Source organism: Canis lupus, chromosome 8 (assembly GCF_011100685.1).
Source record: "Canis lupus familiaris isolate Mischka breed German Shepherd chromosome 8, alternate assembly UU_Cfam_GSD_1.0, whole genome shotgun sequence".
Lineage (NCBI taxonomy): Eukaryota > Metazoa > Chordata > Mammalia > Carnivora > Canidae > Canis > Canis lupus.
In genome coordinates, this window is record NC_049229.1 from 62,845,660 (window position 1) to 62,870,113 (window position 24,454).

The window sequence follows — 24,454 nt, forward strand, 5'->3', positions numbered from 1 at the left end:
GGGTAAAGGTCATATTTGAACCGGGTCCTGAAGCATAAACATGACTGTATCAATAAGGTGATTTTTGATGGCAAATAACTCCAAAGGAATGGCTTCAACATAAGGATTTTATCTGTCAGGTGACGAAATGCCATGGAAGGGAAAGCCCCAGGCTCCAGTACAAGTACAGTATGTGTCTAAAATGATGTTATCATGGACCTACGTGCATTCTCTCTGATCTACCATTCTCCAGGCATTTTTATCATCCCTTGCAGTCACAAGACAGCTGCCAGTGGCAACTGGGATCACGTATTCTCTTGTTCATATACAATAGGAGGAAAAAAGTCCTCGTCCCCAGAAATAAAAATGTCTCCTTCCCTTCAATCTGACTGGGACAAATAAGAGTTTACAGGGAAATGCCTTGAGCTGACTGGCTTGGAGTAATCAAAATCTACCCCTGGAGTAGGTGATGAATCATCTTCTCAGAGTTTCCTGGATGACAAAGAAAAAGAACTCCAAGCACTGGAATAAACACATGAAAAACACAAGCACAGGAAACAAGAAAGAGCTTAGTATGTCTGGAGTGATGGGAAATCTAAGGCTGGAGACAGTCTACAAACTCTTGTGAGTTTGGACTTTGTCCTATAAGCAGTGGGAAGTTTTAACAAGGTTTTTCTTAAGTAGGGAGATTACCTAACCCAATTGGGTTTTTTAGAAACATAAATGTGGTAGCAATATAGAGAATATAGAAGGAGAGGGAGAGTGGGAGAACAAACGGCAGAGAAGTGGTCAGTAGGATGTTCAATAGTTCACACTAATAAGAAAGTGACAACAGGACGGGGAAGAATTAAATAGCAAAAACAAGATGGCTTTGTAAACTATTGTATTTTATGTATCGATGTATAACACACACACACACACACACACACACACACACTGGAGGATAATTAAGCCCCAGACAGATTAAATGGCTTGCTTAAGATCAAACCTATAAACCATAGTCAGAATCTGAACAGAGATTTGATTTCCAGTACAATGTTCTTTTACTTAACTATACCTAAAAATTCCAACAATGCTCAAAAAACTTTCTTGAATCTGTAATGTAAAGGATGCTCTATGTATTGGATTAAAGTGATTCCTATTTATTCCAATCCTAACATACTGTTCACTACAAGGATTCACTATCAATTTACATAACAGTACATTATACGTTTTTGAAGTTCCTGTATTATTTGAGATAAGGATGTTAATGAAAACTCAATTTGTAATGTCAAATTTGCAGACTGTCAAAATTTTAAAAATTAAAAAAAAAAGGATACTAAAAACCACTGCAGTGTGCATTAAAAGAATTTTGAACTTGTTCTGCAAATAAACTAAGTACTAAATATTTGAAATGCATTATAAATCTGGAGTCAACAGGCAGCTGAAAAGTCACTTCTAAGTTATGTCTCCCTTTGAAACCTTGGCTTGGATTCTTTTTTTTTTTTTTAAGATTTTACTTATTCATGAGAGAGACAGAGACATAGGCAGAGGGAGAAACAGGCTCCCCTCAGGGACCCTGGGATCACAACCTGAGCCAAAAGCACTCAACCACTGAGCCACGCAAGTGCCCCTGAAATCTTGGATTCTGATAACCAACTTCCACTACCATCAACTTAAAAAGATGTTGCCTCACTTTTAAAGACACTTGTTTTAGAAAAAGTCACTTGCTTGTTCCTTTTTAGAGAAGTCTAAAAAAAAAAATAAAAAAAAAAAAGAGTAGAGAAGTCTGATTTTATTTTACTACTGTACCAAGACTGGGTTAACAGGAAAGACAGTTTAAAATAAAAATAAATGCATTTCTATTAAAAAATTATTCGCAATACAGTTTTTAGCTTATTGGGTTAAATCTTAAGTTTTCTGCTTCTGAATTCAATGAATAGCTGTAGGGAGCACCTGTGTGCCTGGAACTATGCTAGATGCTGGGAATACAGCTGTGAGCAAAATCATACTATAGTTATTCAGGCATATACTTGTATGATTATTTGATTAGTGTCAGTCCTCCCTGCTGAATTAACTGTAGTACTACTTTTCTTCAGCCAAAACATAACTGCAAATGTACACAGATGCCTAAAACATCAGCTGAGCATTAATGTTATTTTGCCAATGACAGCAGAATTTGCCCTGTCACTAGGCTAGAGACACTATCAGCACCCTTAACTGAGGTTTTTTTTTTCTTTCATTAAAACACACCTGCTAAAACATTTAGCAAACCAAGAAATATAAGGAAACTTTCAACATAATAAAGGAAAACTCACAACTATCATCATACTGAATGGTCAAAGACTGAAAATTTTTCCTCTAAGATCAGGACAAGACAAGGATGTATATTTTCACCACTTTATTCAATATAGTACTGGAAGTCCTAGTCAGAACAATTAGGCAAGAAAAAGAAATAAAAGGCATTCAAATCAGAAGGAAAAAGTAAAATTATCTTTGTTCAAAAAGACATTATACGTAGAAAATTTGAGATCATGTGTGTGATCACACCTGTTTGAATAAATGCTTTCAGTAAAGCTGCAGAAAACAAAATTAACACACAAAAATGAGCTATGTACATTAACAATCCAAAAAGGAAATTAAGAGATCAATCCTATTTATGATAGCATCAAAAAAAATAAAATACTGGGCATCCAGGGATCTAGTCCCGCATCAGGTTCCCTGCGTGGAGCCTGCCTCTCTCTCTGTGTCTCTCATGAATCAATAAATGAAATCTTAAAAAAAATAGATAAATAAGAAATAAAATACTTAGGAATAAACTCAACCAAGGAGATGAAAGACTTTTACACTGAAATCCATAAAATGTTGTGGGAAGAAATTAAAGATACAAGTAAATTGAAAGATATCTGGTGTTTAGGGACTATAAGATTTAATATGTCAACACTGCTCCAATCTATAGATTCAATACAATCCCTATTTAAAAAATCCCAATGGCATTAAAAAAAGTTGTTTTTTTTTTTTTTTTTTTTTTTTTTTTTTGCAGAAATTGAAAAATGCATCCTGGAATTCATTTGGAATCTCAAAGGATCACAAACAGGCAAAACAATCTTGAATTAGAACAAGGTTGGAGGTCTCACACCTCCAGATTTCAAAAATTACTATAAAGCTACAGTAAGCAAAATAATGTGATACTGGCATAAAGACGGACTCACACACCAATAGAATAGAGTTCAGAAATAAACCCTTGCAGGGTATAATCAAGTCATTTTCAGTAAGGATACCAAAACCATTCAATGGAAAAAAGACAGTCTCTTCAACAAATGGTGCTGGGAAAAACTGGATATCTGCATGCAAAGACCTAAACGTAAGGGTTTTTTTCAGGAGAAAGCTTCATAACTTTGGGTTTGGCACACAATTTCTTGGATATAACACTAAAAACATAAGCAACAAAAAAGAACTATGTAAGCTAGACTTCATCAAAATTAAAAACTTGTGCTTCAAAGGACATTCAACAGAGTGAAAAGGTAATGCAAGGAATCACAGACAATATTTGCAAATCCTGTACCTGATAAGAGATTGATATCCAGAATATATAAAGAATTCCTACAACTCAACAACAAAAAAAGCAAACAACTACACTAAAAAATGGTAAAAGAACTTAATACATATTTCTCTTTTTTAGAAGTAGAAAACTTAATAAGACTATTACAATATGGCATGAGACATTAATGGTTGATGAGTATCTGAAGAACCTGAAAAATATGCGGCCATCAGTTACCAGAAATCAGATCCTTGAAGTATTTGTTTAATCATTTCATGTATTTGTGCAAGTCCTGGGCACAATGAAGTGAGCAAGACACACAACAGTCCAAACACTTCACGAATTTGTGTGTCATCTTTGTGCAGGGGCCATGCTAATCTTCTCTGTATCATTCCAATTTTAATCTATGTGCTGCCAAAACAAGCACAATAGATATTTCTCCAAAGAAGATATACAAAAAGCTGATAAGCACCAGAAGAGATCATTAAACATTAGAAAAATACAAATAAAAACTACAATGGGGGCATCTGGCTGGCTTTGTCAGTGGATCACTGGACTCTTGGTCATGAGTTCTGAGTTAGAGCCCCACGTTGTGTGTAGCAATTACTTAAAAAAAAAAAACCACAAATCTACAATGACAAACCACTTCATACCCATTAGGATTGCTATTATCAAAAGAACAGAAAACAAGTCTTGGTGAGAATATGGAGAAATTGGAGCCTGTGTGCATGGTGGGAATGTAAAATTAGGGGAGTATATACCCCAAAGAAATGAAAAGTATAGACTCAAACGGACATTTGAACACCCATATTCATGGCAACATTATCCTTGATAGCCAAAATGTAGAAGCAAACCAAGAATCCATTGACAGATAAACAAAAATGGATGTACATACATACCATGAAATAATATTCAGCCTTAAGATGAAGCAAATTCTGACAAATACAACACAAATGAACCTTAAAAACATCATGCCAGCCACAAAATGATAAATATGTATGATTCCACTTACATGAAGTACCTAGAGTACTCAAATTCATAGACAGGGATCCCTGGGTGGCGCAGCGGTTTGGCGCCTGCCTTTGGCCCAGGGCGCGATCCTGGAGACCCGGGATCGAATCCCACATCAGGCTCCCGGTGCATGGAGCCTGCTTCTCCCTCTGCCTGTTGTGTCTCTGCCTCTCTCTCTCTCTGTATGACTATCATAAATAAATAAAAAAATGTTAAAAAAAAAATTCATAGACAAAAAATATATAATGGTTGCCAGGGGTTAGGGGTATAGGTAAATGGGGTGTTAGTATTTAACAGGTGTAGAGTTTCAGGTGGGGAAAATAGAGTTCTGGGGATGGAAGGCGGCGATGGTTGAACGACAATGTAGATGTACTTAATGCCACAGAACTGTACACTTAAAACTGGTAATGTCAAATTTTATGTTTATGTATATTTTACCACAATAAAAACAAAAACAACAATTGCCATGGATCCCTCCTACTGACTATCCTAGTCCAGAGTCTCATCTCTTCATATTTAATTAACTACAACAGCTACTTAGTCATTGGTGGTTCGTTCCATTCTCTCCCTGATGGAACTCAATCTGTAGATCACTGACAGGTTCATCTTGCTGGTTTATCACACTAATATCTGGCTTCTAACCTTTCAAAGGCTCCCCATATCTCGCCCAAGAAGATGCAAATCCAAGTCTCCTCAATCTAGTAATCAAACTCTTCCACAGACAGATATCCTTCCAACTGTGTGATTTTTTCTTTTTAGCCTTTCAAATTCAGGTATCAGCTCATCCAAGTTTCCCTCCATTCCCCTCACCCAAAGCTAATCTCCACATCATACTCTCACTTTTCCCTCAGAGTAACTGCTCCAGCATCTCTGTAAATCTAAACCTTCATAGGCTAGCTCAAGTCCCAAGTGTTCAGGAAGTTCTTTAGACTCCTGAGGCCTCACTCATCTCCCTCTAACCAGAACACCTACAGCATTCTTTGTATTCAGAGAATGTAGAAGATTGTCTCCTACACTCATAAGGGTAAACCTTATCTTTCCTGAGGGCAAAGTCTATATATTATACTTCTTTCTGTTCTCCTCTAGCGACTAATATAATGTAAAACGCAAAGCAGATTTTCAATAATCACCAGGGTAACTGAACACAAGGTACAACTTTGATACGTGAATTTCATTGACTAGAACATGATCAGAATTAATTGACATTATTGCATTTCTGAAGGTTAATTTGTGACACACAACAAAGAAAACTGTTGTAATTCAAAAAGAAAATACATGAAAGGTAGGTGGTATAACCTAGCAAATGCAACAAAGGTGTTTTAAATCTTAAAATCAGAGTCTGATACAAAACTTGTTTAAATGCTGGTGTTGGGGCACAGAACAATAGAGCAGTTAAGGCTTTGTGGGACAGAATATTGACCTATGGATTTTACTGAATGCATGCAAGAATGAACCGTGCCTGTAATTGGGTGAAACTATAGTTACTGGCCTATGAAAATTCTAAATGAAATGTCAGTTTTATTAAATTCAGGTTAGGGAAAAAAATAAATCTCATCAGCTAACTTGTGGTAACTGAGGGTAGCTGTCAGAATCAGAGTGAGGCTCTCTCGTTTCTGCTTTCAACTTTACTGCACAAAGACCTAGGGACGGGCACTAGTACTGGTGGTGAAGAATGCAATCAACGAAGAATAAGAGGCTCGGGACTGGAGTGAAAAGAGTTCTCTAAAATGGGAACATAAGGCAGCCCGGGTGGCTCAGCGATCCCGGAGACCTGGGATCGAGTCCACCTCGGGCTCCCTGCATGGAGCCTGCTTCTCCCTCTGCCTGTGTCTCGGTCTCTCTCTCTCTCTCTCTCTGTGTGTCTCTCATGAATAAATAAATAGAATCTTAAAAAAATAATAAATAAATAAATAGGAACGTAGAGAAGCCCAGATCCTAGTTTTGGCCCAATCCTCGGCCAGTTGTAGGACCCACGGCTAGTCACTCATCTCCTTGGGCCTAATTTCTCGGCTCTAAAACAAGTCATACCAGATTTCTAAAGGTTCTCCTGACTCCAAAATTCCAAGACAAGTTTAATCATAGCTTCTATTAACATGTATGGTTCTCGCTATTTCAGATCTTTCTCCCCCAGTTCCAGAAGAAAGTAATGTATTTCAACAATCTGAAAGAAATGGATGCTATTCAGAGACAAAAGATTCTGCTCGTTGAAAACAAAACAAAACAAAACAAAACACGAAGTACTTCTGTAAAAAATGCCCATTTCCTCATTACAGGAAGATGTTTTGGGCAGAGGGAACAGTTCTCTGGTAAAGATAACCAAGAGCGCTTCTGTAAATATGACCTAATCCAGAGTATTATCTGAGCTGGTGTGTGAAGAGGGTGCTACTGTAGTTCAAAGCAGAAGCAACACTCAGAGCTTCTCCAAAAAGACGGTGAGAAAGTTCCCATCCTCGGGGTAAGGCTGGTAAACAGCCGTGCGAAACGACAGGGCACTGGAAACGCACGCTCTTCGCCACTCGAGCACTCCCAGCTCACCGTCCTTTATCAAACACCAGGCATTGTCTTCCTCCCAACCTGTCAAAACGCGATTCCAGTTGGATCCCGGGCCAGTAACTTACCCGGACGGTCTAACTTCTGCCCCTCCCCGCAGCCGCCGTCCGCAGGCCCGCTCCCCCGCCTACTCCGGCCGGCCGCTCTCACGCCCACCCCGGGGCGGCAGCAGCCCCGCCGCCGGGTAAACACGCGCCCCAGTCTCGGGAGCGGTTTCCCGGCGTCCTGGGAGCGGCGGGTCCCGCCCCTTGGAGCCCGGAGCCGGCCGAGCCGCCGTCGCGGCCACCTCGGGCCGCTCTCCCCGCCCCAGGCGCCACACCTCGCGCCTCCGTCCCCGGGACGACGGCGCACAGCCCAGTCCGCCCCTGGGAGCGCGCGGGGACCGGTCAGTCCGCCGCCGCCTCAGCCGCCTCAGCCCCAGACGGACGACTGCCCCCTCCCCGCCCGCGGCCCGGCGCCCCCCGCGGCGGCCCAGCCCCAGTCCCAGCCCCAGCCCCAGCCCGGCGCCCCCACCTCCTCGGCACGGCCCCTTCCGTGCCGGGACTCCCGCCCCGCGCCGCGCCGGGCACAGCCTCGGCTCCCAGCCTCACAGACACCGAGGGACGCTCACCCCGGAGGCTCCTCCCGCCGCTGCTGCTGCTGCTGCCGCCGCTGCGACCGCGGCCGCCGCCCCCGCCGCCGCCACCAGCACCGCGGTCCGCACCGGCGCCAGCGCCCCCGGCCATCCTCCTCCTGCCGCCGCCGCCCTCTCCGCTCCTGTCAGTGGCTCAGGCTCCGGGGCTGCTCCAGGTTCCCCTCGCCGCCATTTTGACTCCTAGAGGGAGCAGGAGGGGCTCGGCTCGGCGCGGCCCTGGGGCGCCTGCGCGGCGCTGCGGAGCCGGCCCGAGCCCCCGCCCGCCCCCGCCAGTCGCCGCGCCTAGGGTCACGTGGGCCGGCGGCGCGCCCGCGGCCGCGCGCGCCCGGGCCGGGCCGGAGAGGCGGGCTCGCGCGCAGGGGAGCGGCCGGGCCCGAGTGCGCGCGCATTATTCCCTCTCGGCGCCGGGAGCGCGGCGCGGGACGCTCGGAGTTTGAAGCGCCGCGCGGCCCCCTGCCTACTCCGGGGAGTTGTGACACGTCACTCAAGGCATCAGAACGGAATTGTAATAACCGCGTTACTGGACGACCGGTTTTACCAATTCACGCTGCCGTTCGGCCGCCGGCGTCCTGATGGAGCGCGCGTCTTGCAGCGGAAAACTCCTTCCTGACGGTCTTGGCGCTTGGGTGACGACTGGGCGGTTTATCTTCACCTCTCTGGGGTACTTTTACAGACAGCGCCTTGCTCCTTGCTATAAGCCGATTTAAAACAACAACAACAACACCTCAAAAACACAGAAAAGTTTTCCTCCTCAAGATGCTTCCGTAAGCGAGGGACAAGAAATGGTGCAAGCGCACCGATCTCTGCCTGGCAGGACCCAAATCGCGCTTCCCTCCAGGCCCCGCGTCTGGGAGTTTGCGATCATTCCAGCCAACGCCGTAACCAAAACACCTTATATTTATGAAGCACCTCGTAGTACTTTAAAACACCGCTAAATACATGGCTTCGTTTGAACACCAAACCACCCTTTGAAGTAGCCGCGACGGGTATTACGGCTGTGGCCGGTTTACAGCTGAGACGTGGGCTAAGAAATACTCAGTCGTTTGCCCCGGGGCACACGCGCAGCATGAGGGAGTCGTCGTGGCAAGCCCAGACTAGAGCTCCAGACAGCCTGACCCTGGTCGCCAGGCGCATCACCCCTCACAGTTCTCAGGGAGGTCTTAGAGATACCTGATGTATTTGTTTATTTAAAATCCTTTTTAAAATATTTGCGTTTTTAATCTCTACCCATCCTCTGAGAAACAAGTTTTCCAAGTAACATTGAGTCTGTTGTTCTCAAACCACCTCTAAGCTGCAAAGAATAAGAGCAATTTCGAATTTTGTGATGTGTTTAATCATCTCTTGGTCCTTTATTATTTTATCCATTTCATGTGTGTTTGGAGAATTTAAGTTTTTTTTTTTTAAGATTTTATTTATCCATTCATGAGAGACACACAGAGGGAGAGAGAGAGAGAGGCAGAGACACAGGCAGAGGGAGAAGCAGGCTCCATGCAGGTGAGACTCGATCCCGGGTCCCCAGTATCAGGCCCTGGGCGGAAGGTGGAGATAAACCCCTGAGCCACCAGGGCTGCCCAAGTTGTTGTTGTTTCTGACATCCTTCAATGGATGGACTTTATCTCTGTGAATATCGTTGTTTTTCTCTGAACTTCCTTCAGATTTGTTATATCTTTTTTGTGCTCATACCATTCCCTCTTTACTTCCTTAAAAAGTTATTTCTTTCCAATCTGTATTACTCCATTTTACCCCATCACCCCATACATCTCCCCTCCCCCAATCCTTGAAGGTTCTGAGATTGTAGTATTCCCTTGTCCAAAATAGAATTCTCCTCTAGCCAGTAAGGGTCTCTTCAACTGAGCACATAGGTGTAGGCAGTGGACAAAATACATGGAAAACTGAGAAAATACAAGGGAAATAAGTCCGTCTAGTAGGACCAAACACTCTGGGGATCCCTGGGTGGCTCAGCAGTTTAGTGTCTGCCTTTGGCCCAGGGCGCGATGGGGCTCCTGGAATGGAGCCTGCTTCTTCCTCCTCCTGTGTCTCTGCAAAAAACAAACAAACAAAAAAACCCAAAAAACCTCTGGGTGCCACTTCCTATTAGCCACACTTTTATACTCATCATAAATGCATAATGGAACCTTATTTAAATTCAAGCCACCTATTGTCATTTTCCTGTTTTGCAAACAAAACAAAACCCATACCACTTTATTCCAACCTTTATCAAAAAATGTAAAAAGTGTTAAAAATGTGTAATCCTGAGCTTCAGATGCTGACCTTCTAAATTCATAGCAAATGGGGAGAGAGGATCAGGATAGAATTTCAGAGTTCCTTCTACTCCAGTAAAAAAGAGAAGCCCCAGGCATGGTATAAGATTAGTAGAACACCAGGGTCCTATAGAGAATGAGACCTTCTTCTCTTCTGAGCTCAATCCCACCACCTCCCACCCTTCTCTTCAATGGAGAAGACTCATTTAAAATTACTGAAACTTGCATAGAAATCTGGTCCGTGGCATATGTGACAGGCAGCTAGCTGACCAAAGAGGCCTATGCCCTTGCTTCTTGGCAGGCAAAATGGGGGACAACTCAGCTTCCACCTCCTTACTACCCTCTTATTTGCTCTCTTCCTCAGAAACGTCATTGCTTACAGCAATAACCTGGTGCTACTGCATGAACTACATGGGACCAAAACTGGACTTCAGGCAGAAGGTTATAGGTGGTTGGAGCTGGAAGTCCACCCAACTGAGCATGAGTTGGCAGGGACAACTTGAGGTTGGTCACAGGGACTGCAATCTTCTGGTGGTCATGATTCTGGGCCATGACTTCTATCACATCACACTTATCTTTGGCCCCTTCCGTGAGGCAAAGCATGGTCAAAGCCAGCACATGCCCCGTGTTACCCTCTTCATCACCAAAGAAACAATGGAGCGGGGACCTGCAGACCCTTGACATACGTGGCCTGGCTGGGTTGTCCTGACTTAAGAATGCTAAGGGGGGGGGGGGGCATATTGCAAGGTATTTTCTATCAGTTTATCTTTGTCTTAATCAGCTAAATAGTGCACTAACTGAAAGAGTTTTTACATGCAAACTAAAAATTCCATTGTCCATACCCTTCTTGATAATTCATTAAAATGTTAAATAAGATCAGTGCCCATCATTGACACTTTTTCACTTATTCCTGACCCTCCTTATTTGACTTTGGTTCTGTTTCCTAGACAAAAATTTAAAAACAATTAACAAAACCAACAACGATAGAAATCTAAAATTCCAGGATAATATCAGTTTTCTAAAAGCCTTTGATGTGGGAATCTATCAAAGGCTTTTTGTTTTTGTTTCTAAGGGATGGGGGGAAAAGAGAGAGAGAGAGAGAAAGAAAATGAATCTCAAGCAAGCTCTACACCCAGCATAGAGCAGAGGCAAGGGCTGGATCTCACCATCCTGAGATCATGATCTGAGGAGAAATTGAGAGTCAGATGCTTACCTGACTGAGCCACACAGGCACCCCTATCAGAGGCTTTTTGAAACACCAAGTAAGGTCTGCTGGTTCTACCTTGTCCTTCTGTCCATCTATACATTCAGAGAACTCTAGTAGACTAGTTGGGTATGATTCACCTTCACAGAACCCAAGCATAAGAGTACCATGATTTTTTTCCACTTTAATTCATCCACCTTTTAGTTTCTTATTATACCACTTAGCTACACTCTCAAGATGCTTAATTAACTCATTTTATACATCCTTCAGAATTTGTATGTGTCTAATTTTAGTTCCAATACATTTTTTTAAAACCTCCAATACCATGTGCAAGAACAGTGTCCATGCCCGGGCTAAAAAGTAAATGATTATTTGCCTTTGAGGAGTTTAAGAGTCTGAGTAGGAAGACAGACTGGGGGAAAAAGAAAGGCTAATACTAAGATAATATTCAGTAGTGGTTAACAGAATGGGTGCTAGAAACATGCAGATTTGGGTGGACATCTGACACAAACCAGGCCAATCAAAATCATTTCTGGAAATTTCTGCCAGACTATCCTAGAATATGTTTCCTCTTAATCTATTTCTCTGGGATTATGACTTTAGAGGACAATGTAGATTTTCTTCTTCAGCTCTGAGGAGAAAGTCAAGAGCAGTAGGAATGAAGACCACAAGAAGAAACAGCTTACTAGAGGGGAAGCCATGACATCATGTGAACTCTCCGGCATGGCTGTGCCCTACACCAATCCACCTCCGATTTTCTCATGTTTATGAGCCATTTAGTTACCCTTACTTCCTCCTTTTTAAAATCTTAAAATGGTTGGGAGTGGGTAAAAATAGTGGGATTCTGTCACTTGGCATCAAGAGTCCTGAATTTGTGTTCTGTTCCTCCTTCTGCTCCCTCCATCAACAAATGGTACCCCATCCACCTGGACACCTGTGCTGAAAACCTGAGTCATTCCTTGCATTAACTGTGTATTCTGTTTTCTGCTATTCCATTCTGTTCCATACTTTTTCTACCATACATAACAATTCACTGAAGCCCCTCCTAAGGCTTCTTTCTGGAATACAGTATGGAAGCTGTTTTCTGTTTGCTTGTTTTTTCAGATGGAGAAAGAGAGTGAACAAATGAGGGAAGGGACAAAGGAAAAGGGAGACAGAGAATCCTAACCAGGCTCCATGCTCTCATTGTGGAGCCAACATGGGGTTCAATCTCATAACCCTAAGATCACAACCTAAGTTGAAATCAAGAGTTGGATGCTTAACTGACTCAGCCGCTATCCAGGCACCTGAGGAATCTGAGTTTTTGAAATCATGATAAAAAGGAAAATTCTACTTCTTCTTATAGTTTGCTTATAATGATTTTGTTTGCAAGGGTTTTTATGAATCTCCTGGAGTCTAAAATATTAAGTGAAATAAAAACACACGTGTCAAAGTGCCCAGGAGAGTGACTGGTACCTTGAAAGTTGTAAAAGATTTCTTCCCTATCCTAGGAGGAAAGAAACATTCTTATCACCAGAGACAGGAAGTTCAAAGAGTAAAAGATTGGGGGAACTGTATACAAACAAATCTTGTTCAACTAAACCTTATCTTTCTAGTCATTTTATAATTAACTGCTCTAACTCAAGATACTTTGTCTTGTCCTATTTTCTCTATTTACTACTCGTTGTCCAGGTTAGTATGTGGGTGTTTGGCTCCAACCGCTTCTTTGGGTCTTCACATTCCTAAATCAGCTCCCATGTACATGTTTCATGTACATGAAAACTTTCTCTTGTTGATCTGTTTATTTGATTTAATTCTTAGTCCCAGCCAGAGATCCTAAGGAGGTAGAGGTAAAGCTTTGCCTACCCTACACATGAATGCAACTACACTTAAATATGAACTTCAGTTCAACAAAATACACAATAAGGAGAGTGAAAAGACAAGCCATCCAACAGGAAAAGAGATTTGCACTACATAAAAACAAAAAGGCTTATATCCAAAATATATAAAGAATTCCTCCAATTCAGTAAGAAAAAGGCATCCCAATAATAATAATTTTAAAAAGGACCAATAATTGGAACAAATGGTTATAGGAGACTGGTAAGATGATGGAAGAGTAGGGGCCCTCAATTCATCTGGTCCCACAGCCTTACCTAGATATCTTTCAAAACATCCTGAACACCTACAAATTCAACCTAAGATGTAAAGAGAGAACAGCTGAAATGCTACAGAGAGAAAAGTTTTTACTTCTAACAAGGTAGGAAGGTGAAAAAATTTTAAAAGAAATAAAGTGGGGGAGGGGAACCATGACTAGCAGGGCTAAAGTGGAATGGCAAAAGCCTCCAGGTCATGGAAACTCAGCCCTGGACAAGCGGTAACTTTAAAAATCCGTGCTTTGTCTGTGCCTCTCTCTGTGTCTCTCATGAATAAATAAATAAATCTAAAAAAAAAGGGGGGGGGATGCCTGGGTGGCTTAGCGGTTGAGCATCTGCCTTTGGCTCAGGGCATGATCCCATAGTCCTGGGATTGAGTCCTGCATCAGGCTCCCTGTGAAGAGCCTGCTTCTCCCTCTGTCTATGTCTCTGCCTCACTCTGTGTCTCTCACGAATAAATAAATAAATTTAAAAATACTCACCTGAGTTTTCCCTGATGGAAAAGTGCTTATCAGGGAAATCGGGCAGAATCACAAGAGGGGCCGTGAAGCATGAAGATTCCCAGAGACAGTATAAGACTGGAGCGCCGGGGAAAAAGTTCACTGCAAACCACGGACCGATCTCGGTAAAGAGCTGGAGCGCCACAGCCCTCCAGGACATTTGGGAGAAGCCTGCTGGTTACACAGGCCAGCCCCAAAGCTACCTTTACCCTAGAGCCCGGCGATGGACACAGTAGTCACCAGGAGCACAGGTCCAGCGGCACAGGGCCCTGGATCTGAAGGCGCTGAAGCGGACAAAGCCAGCTGTCTTCCATTCCCCCTGGGACAGGTGGAAGCAGGGAGGGCACAGGAAAGCAAAAACTCTCCTGCTGCTGGGCGCCTGACAAGCTGTGCAGATCAGAGCACCCACACCTGCCCCCAGGAGCATCTAGGTCAGTGTAGACTGGGAGACTGTGGTTAGTTACTCGAGGGGAGCTCAAATCCAGAGCTACTGCCTATTTTTGTTTTTTCTCTTTGTTTCACCTTGCTCCTGGGAGGGGCAGAGACTCTAGGGAACAAAGGTTTCAAAGGATAAACAGTTCATACTGAGCCCAGCACCTGGCAATGGGTGGGGCATCTCTGCCCAGGCACAGACACCTGAGAATCAGTGCAGCAGACCCTACTCCCAGAAGAACTGCTCGAAGAACAAGGGAAAAAAAAGTTTACTGAACAAGCAGCAGTGGATAGCACCAGGACTGAGGGAAAATAGTATCTAGAACTGGAGGGTCTTTTTAACGACTCATTTTATATCAGGCTAAAAATGTCCAATATATTTTCTCATTTTCTACCTTAACTACAATATTTTACCAACTCTTCGTTTTTAAGTTTTTTCCCTTTTTGACTTTCATATTTCCACAATTACATGTCTTAGATATATAGATGTATTTTTCACTTCTGGATTCCCTTCAACATATTTGGTTTAATTTTGGTGGATATATGAGATATGGATTTTTGTTTTTTGTATTTTCTGTCTTGTTTTGTCTTACAATGATGGAAGTTAGTACCTTCTAACACATAACTGAAATACACCCAGAACCAAGCACCGTTCATTCATTCTGTGTTGGTTCATTCTGTGAGACTATATTCTCTCTTCCTTCCTATTTTGCCCCCATCTTTTATCTGGTTTATGTTTTTGTGGTCGATGTTGAGTCTTTATATAAGTATTGCTGGTTTATATAAATTTGGGATTGAGCATCTTCTAACGTATAGAACAAAATACCCTCAGAACCAGGAGAATCGTCCTCTAAGTTCCCTCAGAGGGAGACTACATTCTCTCTCCACTACCACTTCCTCACCACCATCATCCCTACCTTTTTTCTTTTCTTTTCTTCTTTGTTTTTGGTTTCTGGTTTTTTATTTTTATTACTTTGTTTTAAAATTTGTTTTACACTTTTGTGGTCCTTCTGTTTGATTTTGTTCTGTTCTGTTCTGTTCTTTTTTTTTTTTTTTTTTTTTTTCTGGCCTCTTTGGAATCATCCAGGGTATATTTCACTTAGGTCTTGGTTGATATTTTTTAATCGGTTCACTCATATAGCCACTCTGCACTAGACAAAATGACTAGAAGGAAGAATTCACCACAAAAGAAAGAACCAGAAGCAATACTCTCTGCCACAGAGTTACAGAATGTGGATTTAAGTACAATGAGAAATTCAATTCAGCAGCACACTTATAAAGTTACTGTTGGCTTTGGAAAAAAAGTGTGAAGTACTCTAGAGACTTTGTTACTGCAGAATTGAGATCTAACCAGGCCAAAATTAAAAATACTTTAACTGAGATGCAATCCAAACTGGATGCTCTAACTGCTAGGGTTAATGAGGTGGAAGAGAGAGTGACTGACATAGAAGACAAGTTGATGGAAAGGAAGGAAGCTGAAAAAAAAATGAGAAAAACAATTAAGAACCCAGGAGGAGGGATCCCTGGGTGGCATAGCGGTTTGGCGCCTGCCTTTGGCCCAGGGTGCGATCCTGGAGACCCGGGATCGAATCCCACATCGGGCTCCCGGTGCATGGAGCCTACTTCTCCCTCTGCCTATGTCTCTGCCTCTCTCTCTCTCTCTCTCTCTGTGTGTGTGTGTGACTATCATAAATAAAGAAAGAAAGAAAGAAAGAAAGAAAGAAAGAAAGAAAGAAAGAAAGAAAGAACACAGGAGGAAAGGCTTAGGGAAATAAATGATAGCTTGAGAAGGAAGAATATATGTCTAGTTGGGATTCCAGAAAAGGCTGAGAGAGAGAGAGAGAGAGAGGACCACAAAATATATTTGAACAACTCATAGCTGAGAACTTCCCTAATCTGTGTAAGGAAACAGGCATATTTTCAGACCACAGTGCTTTGAAGCTAGAACTCAATCACAAGAAGAAATTTGGAAGAAACTCAAACACATGGAGGTTAAAGGTCATCCTACTAAAAGATAAATGGGTCATCAGGAAAACAGAGAAGAATTTTAAAAATTCATGGAAACTAATGAAAATGAAGATACAACCATTCAAAATCTTTGGGATACAGCAAAAGCAGCCCTAAGAGGGAAATACATCGCAATCCAAGCCTCCCTCAAAAACTTGGAAAAACTCAAATACACAAGCTAAACTCTCACCTAAAGGAACTGGAGAAAGAACAGCAAATAAAGCCTACACCAAGCAGAAGAAGAGACATAATAAACATTCGAGCAGAACTCAATGAAATAGAGACCAGAAGAAATGTAGAACAGATCAAGAAAACCAGGAGTTTGTTCTTTGAAAGAATGAATAAGATAGATAAACCACTAGCTAGACTTATTAAAAAGAAAAAAGACTCAATAAAATTATGAATGAAAGAGGAGAGATCACAACCAATACCAAGAAACACAAACAATTTTAAAAACCTATTATGAGCAACTATATGCCAACAAATTAGGCAATCTAGAAGAAATGGATGCATTTCTGGAAATCCACAAATGACCAAAACTGGAACAGGAAGACATAGAAAACCTGAACAGGCCAATAACCAGCAAGGAAGTTGAAGCAGTCATCAAAAACCTCCCAAGGCCCAGGGCCAGATGGCTTCCCAGGGGAATTCTATCAAACGTTGAAAGAAGAAATAATACCTATTCTACTAAAGCTGTTTCAAAGGATAGAAAGGGAGGGATACTTCCAAACTCGTTTTATTACCTTGATTCCAAAACAGACAAAGACCTCACCAAAAAGAATTATAGACCAATATCCCTGATGAAGATGGATGCAAAAATTCTCACCAAGATACTAGTCAACGGGATCCAACAATACATTAAGAGGATTATTCAGCATGACCAAGCAGGATTTATATCTGGGATGCAAGGGTGGTTCAACACTCATAAAACAACCAGTGATAGATCACATCAATAAGAGAAAAAACAAGAACCATATGATCCTCTCAATAGATGCAGAGAAAGTATTTGACAAAATACATCATCCATTCCTGATTAAAACTCTTCAAAGTACAGGGATAGAGGGAACATTCCTCAATATTTTAAAAGCCATTTATGAAAAGTCCATAGTGAATATCATTCTCAGTGGGGAAAAACTGAGAGCCTTTCCCCTAAGATCAGGAACGTGACAGGGACGTCCACTCTCACCACTGTTATTCAACATAGTACTAGAAGTCCTAGCCTCAGCAATCAGACAACAAAAAGAAATAAAAGACATTCAAATTGGCAAACAAGAAGTCAAACTCTCCACCTTTGCAGATGGTATGATACTGTATATAGAAAACTCAAAAGACTCCACCCCAAGAATGCTGAACTCATACAGCAATTTGGCAATGTCGCAGGATACAAATCAATGCACGGAAATCAGTAGCATTTCTATACACTAACAATGAGACTGAAGAAAGAGAAATTAAGGAGTCAATCCTATTTACAACTGCACCCAAAACCATAAGATACCTAAGAATAAACCTAACCAAAGAGGTAAAGGATCTATACCCTAAAAACTACAGAACACTTCTGAAAGAAATTGAGGAAGACATAAAGAGATGGAAAAACATTTCATGCTCATGGATTGGAAGAATTAATATTGTGAAAATGTCTATGCTACCCAGGGCAATGTACATGTTCAATGCAATCCCTATCAAAATACCATGGACATCCTTCACAGAGTTGGAACAAATAAGATTTGTATGATTCTATACAAATCTGAATAGCCAGAGGAATATTGAAAAAGAAAACCAATGCCAGTGGCATCACAATGCTGGAATTCAAGCTTGTATTACAAAGCTGTGATCATCAAGACAGTATGGTACTGGCACAAAAATAGACACATAGATCAATGGAACAGAATAGAAAGCCCAGAAATGGGTACTCAACTCTATGGCCAACTAATATTTGACAAAGCAGGAAAGAATATCCACTGGAAAAAGGACAGTATCTTCAATAAATTGTGTTGGGAAAATTGACTGTCACATGCAGAAGAATGAAACTGGAGCATTCTCTTACACCATACACAAAGATAAACTCAAAATGGTTGAAAGATCTAAATGTGAGACAAGAATCCATCAAAATCCTAGAGGAAAACACAGGCAACAACCTTTTTGAACTTGGCCACAGCAACTTCTTGCAAGATACATCTATGAAGGCAAGGGAAACAAAAGCAAAAATGAACTATTGTGACTTAATAAGATAAAAAGCTTCTGTACAGCAAAGGAAACAGTCAACAAAACTAAAAGACAATGTACAGAATGGGAGAAGGTATTTGCAAATGACATATCAGGTAAAGGGCTATTATCCAAGATCTATATAGATCTAAAATTCTTTTTAGAAAAAGAAAAAAAATTGGCTTGTTCTATGGCTCAGAAATTCTAACATTAGGTATATAGAGAAACTAAGCCCATGTACACAAGAGATATAATAGGAAGGTTCATAGCAGCATTGCTTATATGAGTCAAAAACTGATAGCAATTTAAATATCTATAAATAAGAGCAAGGATAAAAATGTAGTATATTCATGCATTACATGAAATTAAGCTATAAAAAAACAGATGAATCTTAAAAACATGATGTTAAGCCAAAGAAGCAAGATACAGAGGTGATCATACAAGATAATGCCATGTGTTTTTTTTTTTTGCCATGTTTGTATTATTGTGTTCCATCCTAAGATATGCTTTTTTATTGTTTGTTTTTTACATTTTTTAATGTAAAAAAATAAAATTGATGACCTCTTAGCATTTAGGTCCTGATTTGGTTAAGGTATTTTCCTTTTTCTGAGTGAGATATTAAATAATAGCATCTTAAATTCTATAAAATTAAAAAAAAAAAAAAGCAAAGCTTGGGGCACCTGGCTGGCTCATTTGGAAGAGTGGGTGATTCTTGACCTTGGGGTTGTGAATTCAAATCCCATGTTGGGTAAAGATTACTTAAATAAATCTAAAAATTTTTAAAATAAAACTTAGCATTGTGTTTAAAGAAGAACAGGTGAAGCTAAACCATTTGGTTTATAGATTATATAAACCCTAAATTATATGGAAAAGCAAGGATGAGTAATGGTAACAAAATCTCAAGTATTGAAGATGCCATGGAATATTCTGAAGGTCTAATTAGCAAGGTTGAGGCCAATCCTTAATCCTTTGGAAGGATATCTTTCCCTCACAAAACCTAGAGATGGAATTCACCTCAGTTTACTCAATATCCTACCTCTAGGTGCATTCTCACACATTGTCATAATCTTACATCCATTTCCCACCTTCCTTTTTCTTCATAACTCCTCATTTTTCCCAATCAAGAGTTCTGAGTGGGATCAATCCCATGTTTTATACCTGGTTTCCTGATTTGAAATTTTCAGCAAAAACTATTCCCATGACTTTAAAGATCAGGTCAGAGGAGGATAATGTAACCCCATCAAGAACCAGGATGTGGTGAAACATTTGCTAGGGCTTCTGGAAGAGAAAATCTCTTCTTCCACAGGAGACGCTGGAAGAGTCTTCCCCTCTTCCATTGAATATGACTGAAAAACGGTGTGGCCCCAGGAGCTCTTTGCAACCATCTTGCTACCAAGGGAAGTCTGTCTAAGATAATAAGAAAAACTGACATCCTTGTGACATCATTAGAGATACTTAAAATCAGGCTTTACCTGAAACTAGTCCTACTTTTGGCCTTTGAGACTATCTGAGCCTAATTTTATTATTAGGTTTTCTGTAACATTCATTCAAAGTAATCTTGACTGATATATATATAATAATAGTTCTCTTAGAATGCTAAGATAGAGATGAAATGTACATTTCATCTCTATCTTAGCATTCTAAGAGAACTATTATTATACCAACTTTGTCTGAGACTTTGCAACTAGCAAATTATAATGCTCAGGACTGACCTTCGGTCTTTTGGCTTCAACAGCCAAGGTCTTTCCACTCTAGCATAACAGAAATCCATTGAGAATTTTTGGGTATGGTTAGGAGAGGAAAAGGAATGTCAAATTTAAAAACAAAAAGGTGATAGAAAAAAATTTAAAAAGTTTTCATCACATGTAATTTTTTGCCAAAAAAATAGAGTAGTTCTTTCTCAGGGTTTTTTGTAATAATGGATAGAGGCTTTTTCAAAAGTATGTTACTGATGCTACCAATTGCATAACTCTGTTTTCCCCACCTTTGTGACTCTTCTGCTTTTGTTGCTTGCTTATTTGAGTTTCTCTGTCTTTGAGGTCATGCAATGGTAAAGACAGACACAAATAGACCCAGAGGGATGCACTGCATTCTGCAAAGACCTTTGGTCCTTGAAAGCAATTAAATGTATTCTTCTAGAAAGAGAGAAGTCAAGATGTTTGGACCTGAGGTAGTGCAGTCTTAATTCATTATACAATTTTTTAGAACCTTAACACCCGTTTGTTTAGAGCATGAACATTTATAAAAATCACATTAAAAAGAAATCAGTGGGCGAGTGTGTCTTTCTTATTCATTATATACATAGAGCTCAAAAAAAAAAAAACTGATCTCTAGGCGACAGCTCTAATTAGGTCCTTTTATACAACTGCAGCAGGAAGGTCCCATGTTGTATAGGTCGCTGAGAATATATTGAATCCAGGGCCCACTAAGCCCTTTATTGAAAATTGTAGAGGTTTGAGTTAACAGTGCTAGTCTTTTGTGACTTGGAAAAATTAAACTAAGGAAGGTTGCTTGAACCTATAATTTGAGAAGCTAAAAGTGCCACCTCCTGGGGTAGGGGTAGGCGGCAGGGAACTTAATTGTGTTGTGGCTGAATTTGGAGTCAGATTTACCGACACTGTCAAAAGTAATTTAAAGTTTTGTCACAGAGGAAGACCTAAAATGTTTGATTCTCACATCAACAGCATTCTAGTATAAACTTTTTAAGATTGGGATTAGTTCAGCCAGGGTTGTCTCTTATGGAGCTTGTTCTTCGCTTCTTTCAGCATTGTTTGTCACTTTTTTTTAATTAAAAAAGAGCAAAAAGGGGCGCCTGAGTGGCTCAGTGGTTAAACATCTGCCTTCAGCTCAGGTCGTGATCCTGAGGTCCTGGGATCAAGTCTCACATCAGGCTCCCTAGAGGGAGCCTACTTCTCCCTCTGCCTATGTCTCTGCCTCTCTCTGTGTGTCTCTCATGAATAAATAAAATCTTTTTTTTTTTTTTTTGAGAAAAAAAAAGAGGGAACAACCTGGAGAAAAAGACTTGATTAATATAGTCCATTAAGACTCTCTTGGTTGCAAGTGATAGAAATCCAGCTCCTACTAGTTTAAGCCCGAAGTGGGATTCCTATAAAGAAAATAAAGAGTGGCCCAAAACATGAGGACGAGACACTCCTCCTGGCTTTAAGAACAGTAAGAACCAGGGATTTGAATATGGTCTGAATGTTCCTTCTGTCCCTTATCTCTGCTTCTTTCAGTGGCCTGCCTTCATTATTAACTCACCATGAAAGGGCTTTCTCCACAGGTAGGAAAAAACCCAAACAAATAGCACATGGCTCCTAAATTAAACCATGCATTGCATAAAGCAGTCTGAGTTCTAGCCTGCTGGTCCCAAGCATAACATCCTTGGAGAAGGGCTCTTTGGCCTGGTCTTTGTCAGGAACCCAGCTTTAAGCTAATCAACCAAGGCCAGGAAATGGGGCAAGGCTATACTAAATCAGGTCTTTGGGATTCATTATGTAACCTAGTGTTTAAACTATATCTGGGGATTTAGGAGTCCCCCATACTTTTATGGGGGTCTTACAATGTCAAAATTATTTTCATTAAAAACAAATAAAAAATTACTTTTTAAATAATACTAAGATATTTGACTTTTTCACTCATTCTCTGAAGAGTATGCAGTGGAATTTTCCAGATGCTGCATGATATAGGCTATCAGAATAGATTGAATGCAAAAGCAGATGTGAGAAATCAGGTGGACTCATCTTCTGTTAAGTTGGACATTAAAGAGATTTTAGAAATTAAAAATATGCTATGCTTCTCACTATTGCCAATGCAAAATGAACTAGCCTTTTATAATTTCTTTTAAAAAAGGAAGAGGGTTTTATTGAAACCCAAGTGAGGATAGCTGCCTAGGATACATAATCTTCACACGTAAGAGAGAGCTCCAGAGGGATGCCTGGGTGGCTCAGCGGTTGAGCTTCTGCCTTTGACTCAGGACCTGATTCCGGGGTCCTGGGATCTAGTCCTGCATTGAGCTCCCCACAAGGAGCCTGCTTCTACCTCGCCTATGTTTCTGCCTCTCTCTCTCTGTGTCTCTCATGAATAAATAAAATCTTGAGAGAGAGAGAGAGAGAGATGGAGAGAGAATGATCCAGAGAAGGAATGTTTAATACAGGGTTATATATGTTTTTTGTTACATCAAGAGTTACAAGTCATCAGGATGAAGGACATTCCAGAAAATTATAAACTTTATCTTATGCTTTTAGTTTGTGCAAGGTTACAGGCTCTGAGAGTATGGGAATGGAACTTAGGGAGATTTTTACTCTTATCTTTAGTTTGAAATGTTTCTTTTAGGTTATTTGCTAACAAAGCAGATGTACAGTGTGTGCTTGGGCAGAAATAGAGCTCATGCTTTGAAGTCATTCTGACCCTGGTAAAAGTTAAAGTATAGCTTCCCTGGGGTCCCAGGAGCAGCGCCCACAAAATGCAAAAAGTTGAAAATGTTCCTTTACACTATTAAAAAAATTGCATTTCATAAAATGTTAGTTATATTACTATGTGATGGGTTTGTTACTGTTATTTTTTTTTTTAGATTTTATTTTATTTTATTTTATTTTATTTTATTTATTTATGATAGTCACGGAGAGAGAGAGAGAGAGGCAGAGACACAGGCAGAGGGAGAAGCAGGCTCCATGCACCAGGAGCCTGACGTGGGATTCGATCCCAGGTCTCCAGGACTGCGCCCTGGGCCAAAGGCAGGCGCCAAACCGCTGCGCCACCCAGGGATCCCCTTTTAGATTTTATTTTTAAGTAATCTCTACACCCAGTGTGGTCTTAAACTTACAACACTGAAGTCAAGAGTCCCATGCTCTACCAACTAAGCCAGCCAGGTAGGCACCCTGTTACTGTTATTTTTAAGTGATTATTTAAACATTTCTTAATTTTTATTTCTAGTATGGTAAATATTAAAAGTTATAACCTACATAAATGAAAGCTCTTTAGAATAATTTTTAAGGTAATAATTTTTGAGGTAATCCTGAGCTCAGTAAGTTTGTGAATCATGAATGTATCCATGGAAACTTTAAGCCTCAATTTCTTTATCTGTAAATGGGGGTAATAACAATGCTTATCTCATAGGGATATTGGAGGATGAAAACAGTTAATTATAAAGTACTTAGAGCAGTGTTGTAGGAGGGTTAAATCATAATAATAATAGCCTCCACCACCTTGTGGGTGGGAGAGAGGCAGTTTTCAGAAGAGAGAGGCTCACAGACTATGTGAAATGTCAACAACATTGGAATCAAAATATAACCATTCAGAGAAATCATACAAAAGTATCAAGGATCCTGTGTTAAGGCACTACACAAAAAGAAGTGCAAGGGTGGAAATTTTCTCATTACTTGGGTTCTATATCTTGATTCAGTAATTTGAGTTTCTCTGACAATGATGTGATAGCTAAAGCTAAGTGTCAGGGTTCCAACTTTCCCCATGTGGCTTCCCTTTACATCTCCTTTGAGTATTTGCTGTCCCTAACCCTCAATTGGCCCTCCCTGTTAGTGATACACAGATTGAGTATGATGCACACTTGTAGGTGACACTCTAGGTGCCAAAGACAGCGGTTAGTCCTCTTGGCAATCCTGAATGGTAAACATAGATTTTTAAAATATTTTATTTATTTATTCATAGACAGAGAGAGAGGCAGAGGGAGAAGCAGGCTCCACGTAGGGAGCCCGACCTGGGACTCGATCCTGGGGCTCCAGGATCACACCCCGGGCTGCAGGCAGCACCAAACCGCTGAGCCACCGGGGCTACTCGAATGGTAAACATATTAACTCAATTTCACAAAGGAGGAATCAGAGGCTGAGAAGGAATGTGAGTGGCTCAATGTGATACAATTAAAAAGGAACAGGGCCAGGAATTAAACCTGGATTTGTCAGACCATGGAGTCCAACATCTTCCCAGTATCCCATCCCATTTGCTACTAAAGAGAGGGAAATAAATAGTCCTTCTATTTCACAGTTAGAGATGAAAGGCTTAATCA

At 40.8% G+C, this 24,454-nt stretch overlaps 1 protein-coding gene, 1 long non-coding RNA gene and 1 other non-coding gene across 6 annotated transcripts in view; 1 reads left to right on the forward strand and 2 right to left on the reverse strand.

The window, feature by feature from the left end:
* BTBD7 (BTB domain containing 7) overlaps positions 1-24,454 on the reverse strand; it is a 109,468-nt gene that overhangs the window by 77,297 nt on the left and 7,717 nt on the right. The window contains exon 1 of one of the 4 annotated variants that reach the window (XM_038545585.1): positions 7,671-7,731. The exons of the other annotated variants lie outside the window; for them this stretch is intronic. The gene's annotated coding sequence lies outside the window, so the exon portion shown is untranslated. Of the gene's footprint in view, positions 1-7,670; positions 7,732-24,454 lie in introns of those variants that run through there. 4 annotated transcript variants of the gene reach the window in all.
* LOC119873172 lies at positions 3,820-3,926 on the reverse strand. Its single transcript, XR_005363953.1, has one exon. It is a non-coding gene; the product is annotated as a U6 spliceosomal RNA (small nuclear RNA).
* LOC102151779 lies at positions 8,060-10,831 on the forward strand. Its single transcript, XR_005363712.1, has 2 exons — positions 8,060-9,188; positions 10,320-10,831. It is a non-coding gene; the product is annotated as an uncharacterized LOC102151779 (long non-coding RNA).